The 7,875-nt window shown below is 44.6% G+C and overlaps 1 pseudogene; it reads right to left on the bottom strand.

The window, feature by feature from the left end:
* Positions 1 to 2,577: 2,577 nt before the first annotated feature.
* Positions 2,578 to 6,010, bottom strand: LOC116265937 (probable pyruvate, phosphate dikinase regulatory protein, chloroplastic; annotated as a pseudogene).
* Between the last annotated feature and the right edge of the window lie 1,865 nt (positions 6,011 to 7,875).

The raw sequence follows: 7,875 nt of genomic DNA, 5'->3' as shown, positions 1-7,875 counted from the left end.
CACTCACTCTCCCATATGGGATTAGAGTTGTTGGTCCACAAATTAAATTACCAGTAACCTTCGCATCACGTAATGCATGCTTGAATTAAATAATGGGTTAGAGGTACCTATTGTTCCGTGTTTGATTTTAACTAAAATTTGGTTAGCGTCCAACTTCAAACCCCATCCAAACGCCTGTACCCGATCGGATCCTCCTTTTCGTCCACATCTTTAATTACCTCCGCACGGAGGCCATATAACATGCCAGGACACCCTGGTCCATGCTCGTTGTCAGCGTCCCATCTCAGTGAGATGATTATTTAAATTGCATATGTTCTTGACCATATATATTTTTCAAATATTCACATATTCAAATTCACATCCAAATACAAAAAGAAAAAAAAAAAAAAATCAAGGAATGATATTCAAATTCACAGCCAAATACAATATATATATCGGAGTGGAAGATTCCTTTTCTTTTTTCCTCTCTCTCCTTCTCATCTTAATTTTTCTCTTATAATTAAATGGAAACTCAGGTACGGAAGACTTTTGGCCATGAATGCCACATGAAACTCGAGTCCAATACCGATTCTCCGACCTATTTATTCAACAAGTTTCTGATTGAATTCCCACAATTCACGTGACCCTCTCAATTGGTAAACTGAGAATTAAAGTTCTGATGGCCAATGCTGCAAAGTGACTAAAAGGAAATCAAAATATTCAGGTCAGGTCTATCTACTCTCTGAAGAGGAATCTCAAGATCCAGCTTTCTTAGGACTTAGCTGGAGAGAGTCATGCGTGGGCTGGTGCGTGATGAATTGTAAAAGTTGGCGGCCCGGGCTTCCGATCTGGCGGGTTTCAATCCATTTTCTAGCAATTTCAGTTTGAACCCCTTTTGAAAATGATAAAAACCAAAGCAACCAATCCCTACTTAAATAACCTCTTTATAAATCCCCTAAAATATTTCACAATCTTATATTTGTGATTAAACATTACAATTCATTCCTCCACCCCATAAGACACACATGTTTGTGTGTATGAGACCATAAATACGAGTACTGAGCCAGCTCTCATACTGCTGTAGAAACCCAGCTCACTCTCACATAGGATTCAGGCATCCAGTTTTGCAGCTTCAGTTCTAGCCCCAAAAAGGGGTATGAATCCACAATCTTAGATAAAAGGGACTAAACTTTTCAAAATGGGGCCTTACATGAAAAGCACAATAAAGTAAGCAAAATCGATTTTTCGCTAGACTGAGAATGAACTGTGTATGACGAGCTCTGTCTTACCGCTTCCTCTCCACCTGTAGGAGTTACGTAACCAAATGTTAAGATACATTTGAACCGTCCTTTAACGATGCTATTAACCTCCCTATCTCCTTTCAACAGTTCCGGCAGAAGCCTGGCGGCGCTAGGACATATTTTTCAGTAATCTAACGTTTTCCTAAATATGAAGTAAACTGTTTGTGCCGATCAACTAACACTACCGTAAACGTTCGATTTACTTGGCGTGTCATTTGCAGCCGCTTTGGTAAGTTCTGCTACTTCTTACAGCAACTCTACAAGTTATGGTGCAATAATGAATGGTACCTTTGTTGCCCACATTATAAAACTTAAAATGGGTGAAATTACATATCCAATTTCCAGGAATCATTCATATAATTTCAACTAATCCATGGGTGAGCAAAAAGAATGGACGGTGGAGATTGCACAACATTTCCATAAGCGATTTGGAAGATCAACTTGCTTCAGGACTGAGATCCTCTAGTTAGCTAGTGAGAGCGTTTCATTTGGAAGTTTAACTGCAATGTTGTGTTTAAATTAGATACAAGACTTTCAGCCTCTTAACTGCTACATGTGCCTTGGTAAAATATGAATGGTAAAAAAATAGAAGGTCAAGCGTACCAGGAATCCTGTTTGAAGCAAGGAATTCTCCGCAGAAAATGAGAGAGACGGAGAATAACCTCTGTCCTCATTTTGACTGGATGTGCGTAAATCGACATACCAAGAGCATGCAGGTTGCTTTCCTAGCATCCAATTCGTCGGGTTTTGTGATGAATGGACACCCGCTGGACAGAAAACCAGGACAAATATATTCTTGCATTGGGAGAAGAACACCGCTTCTTTATTTATGTTGCCCAAGTGAAGAGTTATAATGGTGCCGAAGCGTAACCAAACCCATAACTTAGTGCATAGTTTTAGGTCTTTTTAGTTTCCTATAAGTAACAAAAAGTTAGGGAAGACTACTCCGTCTCCTACTTGATGAAAGGGAATACGGCTATAAATCTATCTAGGATCATAAGTATTGGAAGGGAGAGCGGGCGAGTTAAAGATTTTTAAGCTTAATTGTCAAGTTGTTTGACGTGTAAAGGAGAAAAAGATGGAACGGATCTCGGTCAGGAGAGACGAAAGAGCAGAAGCTTTACGGTATATTTGGAAGTAGCCGTCTTGATAATGGATGGCATTGAAGGTGAATTGAGTCTCATCATCTCGCGAAAGCACGAAGATCGAGGATTTTAAACCAGAGCACCGAATAGAAAAGGTTGTGTCTCTGCTTATGAGCGATTTCCTTGCAGGACGGACCACATGGGCATTGATCTCAAACAAAAGAACGAAGCTTCTCTTATTATTATCATACCGTTCAATGCATAGCATCCAAATATTCGTCCACATCAGTGTCGACTACAAAATCAAGAGATCGAGCTATCAAAAGGCTCACCAAATTCAAACATATCTGGTTTCTCTCGCTACAAGGATGCCACCCTCTGGATGTAATCTGTACATGGTTGGTTTGTGAATTAGAATCCACTGGGGATCTGGATGTAGCGGGAAAATTTAACACAAAGCTAATGAACATGCAGGTGCCCGGGATCATTTAAGTCAAGTGGGACAGAGGGGATTATTTACGTCAAGCGGAGGAAAGCAAACAAGATTTCAGATAACCAGCACAAGCTCTGCGATTCACGTGCTAATAACGCCTTGAGATCCTTGGTATGGAATGCTTCTGTTTCCGGTCATGATAGGTCCTTACCACCACCGCTGCAGTTTCTTCTATTGCTTTCCCTGTCACCTCTGTACCAAACGAGACGATTAAGACATTGTAAGTTTATGCAAACAACCGAACCTCTCATTAGCTACAGTATCTAAGATGGTCATGATTCATCCAAAATATGATGATGTTCCTAGGCACTCCCTAATATAGTCCCGCTGTTGAGCAACATCGCGGACTCGTTTCGACGGTGTTGCAATGTCAGATATTGATGGATCCCCAGAATATCCAGGACACGAGGCCGTTGCTGAAGAAAGACGGCCGAGGAGGGAAGTGGAACCCAAGAGTTTAGGAAACGTAACACGCTATCTGAAATTCGCAAACTTTCAGCTTTCTGAGATTCCTGATGAGAACCGAAGAAGAGTATCATGCTACGGAAGCATGACAACTGGAATCCAAAGTAGCCGAGACAATTCGAGCCTATTGTTGATTGTTGATCACAAGTACGACGCGCTCCAATGACGGTGTTCAAACAGCAACTTGGAAAACAAAACCTGGTTAAAAAAGAGACCACGCCCGCTCGAGGTTGCAAACACAAACCAGTTGCAAATCGGAAAACAAGACGACGACGAACACAAGGCTAAGTTTTTGTCGGAAAGATAGAGCCAACAAAATGGAAATTGATTGACACAAGCTAGGGGAGAGAAAGACGCACCAATGACTGGCCACCGGGGTTCTGGGCGAAGATGCGGCTACAATAGTCCAGCTCCTCCCTGACATGGACCATCCGTGAGTAGTTGGTGGAGCTGTCGCTTTCAAACCCGAGGGCCTTCACCCTCGCCTTCCGGATCGACTGGAGGACGGACGGATTGATCGTCAATCCGAAGATCTTGTCCTGGTCGACCTCGAAGAGGTGCTGCGGCAGGGGCACGCCCATGACAACCGGCACGTTCGCGACTTTGTAGCCCTTCTGGGCGAGGTATATGGACAGCGGGGTCTTGCCCGTCCGGGACACACCGACCAGGACTATGTCAGCACGGTGAAGGTTCTCTGGCAGCGCCCCGTCATCCTGCTTGATGGTGAACTCGATGGCGTCGATCCGGCGAAAGTATTCCTTGGTGAGTGGTGCCTTGCCGCGTGGGATGCCGGAGGGGTTGACGCCAAGGTGGGCGGCGATGGCTGCGGTCGTCGGTGCCAGTATGTTGGCGCATTGGACCCCCCAGAGCTGGCAAGCGTGATTTGCCGACTCCGCCATGTTGGGGTCAGCCAGTGTGTACAGCACCAGCGCCCCTACCCTTGCTGCCTGTTTGATCACCTCCAAAAGCTGCCCCTCATTCTCGATCTGAAGCCATGTTCAGCTTATTAGTAATCCCATTGGAAAAAAGGTAACAAGCTATTCAATATACCAAAAAAACAGATGATTCAAGAACTAGCTAGTGCTCAGATTTAGAGACTTGAGAATGAATGATGGCTCCAACACTATGTTCAAAAATGGTCGTTTCGCACTGGACTGCACAAATAGTGGAGATTAAGCAAAGAGCGATTTAGCGTCTATCATCAGAAAATATTTAGGACCGCACCCCCAAACGTCAGCAGAAAGAGCCTAATCCACTAAACATATGAATACATCATGCTTCTCTCTTATTACAGAAAACAGAAACGCTTCGGCAACCATGACACGACACATAGGAAATGTTAGATTGTCAACATTGGCACCACTGAAGATGGTTTTTTTTATTTTTTTTCTTTCCAAGCAACTGAAATACCATCGACCCAGAAACTTTAGTTTATCAAGAATTCCCTCGAAAGAAGCATTAACCTTCACGGATGGAAAATGAAAAATGTCGATTCTCTTTTAAAAGACGTAATATTTGGCCAGAGAAGCATCCAACCCTAGAAAGCCTAACAGGTTGTTGGTCCGACCCAAAGAGGGAAAGAGGAAGAAAAGAGGGAAAGAGAGAATGGAGAGGGGAAAGGATTACCCCGGAGAAGATGTGGGTCTGGACGGCGCAGGCCCGATTGCCCAAGCAGTGGTCAAACTGTCCAAGCGCCGTGTTCACGGTGTACTCCGCTGTCCATCCCGTCCCGTCCGACACCATGTAGATCGCCTTCCCCCCACTGACAACGTCTGCCTCATCCTCGTCGTCGCTCTGGAGAAGGAGTGACGCGAACGCGGCCGGGGAGGTCCTGTCTGCCACTGCCACTGGGGTCTCCGGGTCGGAGGAGTCTGCGCGGTCCGGACTGGATGGGCGATGGGCACGCCGGCCGTAACGGATCGAGCGGGCTCGGGACCATTTGCTCAGCTGGCGGCTGCCTTTGGACTTCCAATCGCGCCGGGGCTCCTCCATCTCGCCGTCGGGGGGGTTGGTGACGTCTTGCTGCGCAGGGACGCAGGGGAGCGACAGGAACCTGGGGTTCTGGGGGTCGGCAAGGGGGAAGAGAAGTTGGCTGCGCGGGCTCCGTGGCGAAGGGAAGGTGGTGGAGGCCGAGCGGGGGCTCAGATCCACGACCACGGCGGACCGTCGAGGGGAAACAACTATCATTTTGGGAGCGATCCGAAGAATCGAGGGCAGGCCGAGGTTTTCGAGGAGGGAGAAGAGGACAGGTGTGGGATTGTAGAAAGGCGGAAGGAAATTCAGTTGGGATTGAGGAGGAATCACAAGTAAAACGCAGCGGGCTTCAAGGAAAGGGAAGGAAATAGCCCGGGAAGGATGAAGAGGGGATGAAACGCAGTGAAGGGTTAGAAAGGGGGAGAAGAATGTTGAGTTCCGGACCAGAAAATTGATCCGGCGCCTCAGATCAGTCGGCCGTCTCGACTGCCGTTGCTCTCGATTCGATTTATGGGTGTAGCCGTCGCATGGGGATGATGGATTGAATATATACGCCGGGCTGTAGGGCGTCTTTTTGGTTGCTTTCGGCGAAACCGCGCCGGGGAAGAGGAAAAGAACACAGAATTGTAAGGGCCCACGGATTTTGACAACGCGCAGAATGGTTCTCTTCTCGGACACGGAGCGGTAATTAGTACAAACATATTCACGTCCTAAATTTTGTTTTGTTTAGCGTTGAGTGCCTACCAAGAAATTTCAAAACCGATGGACTTTTCCAGAAAGTTCAACTACCAAATCCATGGGAGAGAGCAGGCCATGAATGATACATTAAAAAAAACTGGAAAACCTACGGCCTGAACACGATTCTCTCTTTCTTCCTTGAACAATTAATATATTGTAACAAAACAGGTGGCGTTCACGGGAGTAAAGTTTTGATTGATGGAAGGGGGGAGCGTCCGTCCATATTGCGGGAGCGATTTCCAAACACCAAGGTCCTCCACTCCTGCACAGCCAAGCAATTTCTTGGATCCAAGTCTGTGGGCTTGTCTTCATTTCCACAACTGAACGCCGCCCACTATTTTCACTAACCAGCAGGACTATCTATAATTGTAGTAAAATTATTGGAGGTCCCCTGGCCGGACTGCATTTAGAAAGCATATAATTCGCACTGTCTGCTAAGCGGCGGTCTTCTCTTCACTCATCAAAACAAAGAAAGGGAGGGCCGCCGGTTATTGGGAGATGAAGAAAAGATGCCGTCCGGTGGCCCTCGTCGGGAGATAGGTGAAAGGTTCTGTTTTGTTTTGTTTTTTTGAGAGGAGAGGAGAGGAGAGGAGACTGGAGAGACGAGACGAGAATCTTATTTACTAACATTACTTGTTAATACCATCAACATAGCACTGTTCAAAAATGAAATTGAATACCTGCACCACTTGATTCAGTAAAACCTTAACCCAACCAGTTGTGCTACCCATAGAATAGAAAGAGATGCATGGGATGATTGAGACTGAATCCGTTGGAAGCTATAGTATAAAGCGTAGAATATGCGAGAGAGACAGGAAAAAGGTAATTATATTTTTAAAAATTAAAAAGAAAAAAAGATTGTGACGCAGCACCTACACCCCTTTTTTTTTAGATCCTCAAAGATGAGGGAAGGCCAACAAACGGCAGCGGGCGTACAATCCATCCATGTCAAATAATGCATCATTATTAGTGCCAGATCATCTCCATTCTCATCAATAATTGCCCCTTTAAGTTTAATCTCTCTGATTGATTAAGTTCACCACGCACTCACTCAGATTTGCGAGGCCTCTCCGGTTCTACAACCCCTAAATATACTTCATGGCCAAGAATAAGAATACTTGTACAAGTATTTCATGATTCCCTTTTACTTCGTCTACGATGACTACTACTAATCGTAGTAGGTGGACAAGAAGAAATTTTGAAATCAAATATTTCTCCAGATGCTCCTCATTTATCCGTGTGTGTGATTTTCATAAGCCACTAGCCGTGGTATATTAATAGTCTTCGATCATTTTTGCCTTCACATGATTAATTATCGTGAAGTGAACTCCATCTTCCCTCCCGACAACAAACACCCGGTACAGAATATGACATGTTAAAAGCTTATGAATGCACCTCCCTCTCGTCCAACTTCATTTTAAGCCACTAAAAACTACAACTAAATTGCTAACTTTTAACAAAGAACCTAAGAACTTACAAACTCTTATAATACAAGTTCACGCTTCCTAACTTAAGAATATCAATGCAATAATTCCATAATCATATAAATGTTTACACTGCTAATACTAATATTCTATTAACTAGCTCAATTTAATTTACCAAAACTTACTAATATGGGACTAGTTCCAACATATACAGACTCATGATACATTTTTTCCTGTATTTTCAGTTCTAGTACCATACTAGAAAGCCTTAAGATCACATAATCTAAGCTATAGCTATGTATAGGATCCAGCCAGCCAGCCAGCAGGCAGCAAGACTAGAACTCCTTGTCATGAATTGCTAGTGACAAATAAGCACGTACCTAGTAAGAAGATGGCGAAGGGAAAGGGATGCGGCT

Source organism: Nymphaea colorata, chromosome 1 (genome assembly GCF_008831285.2).
Source record: "Nymphaea colorata isolate Beijing-Zhang1983 chromosome 1, ASM883128v2, whole genome shotgun sequence".
NCBI classification, from domain to species: Eukaryota; Viridiplantae; Streptophyta; class Magnoliopsida; order Nymphaeales; family Nymphaeaceae; genus Nymphaea; species Nymphaea colorata.
This window is presented reverse-complemented; position numbering and strand designations above follow the sequence as displayed.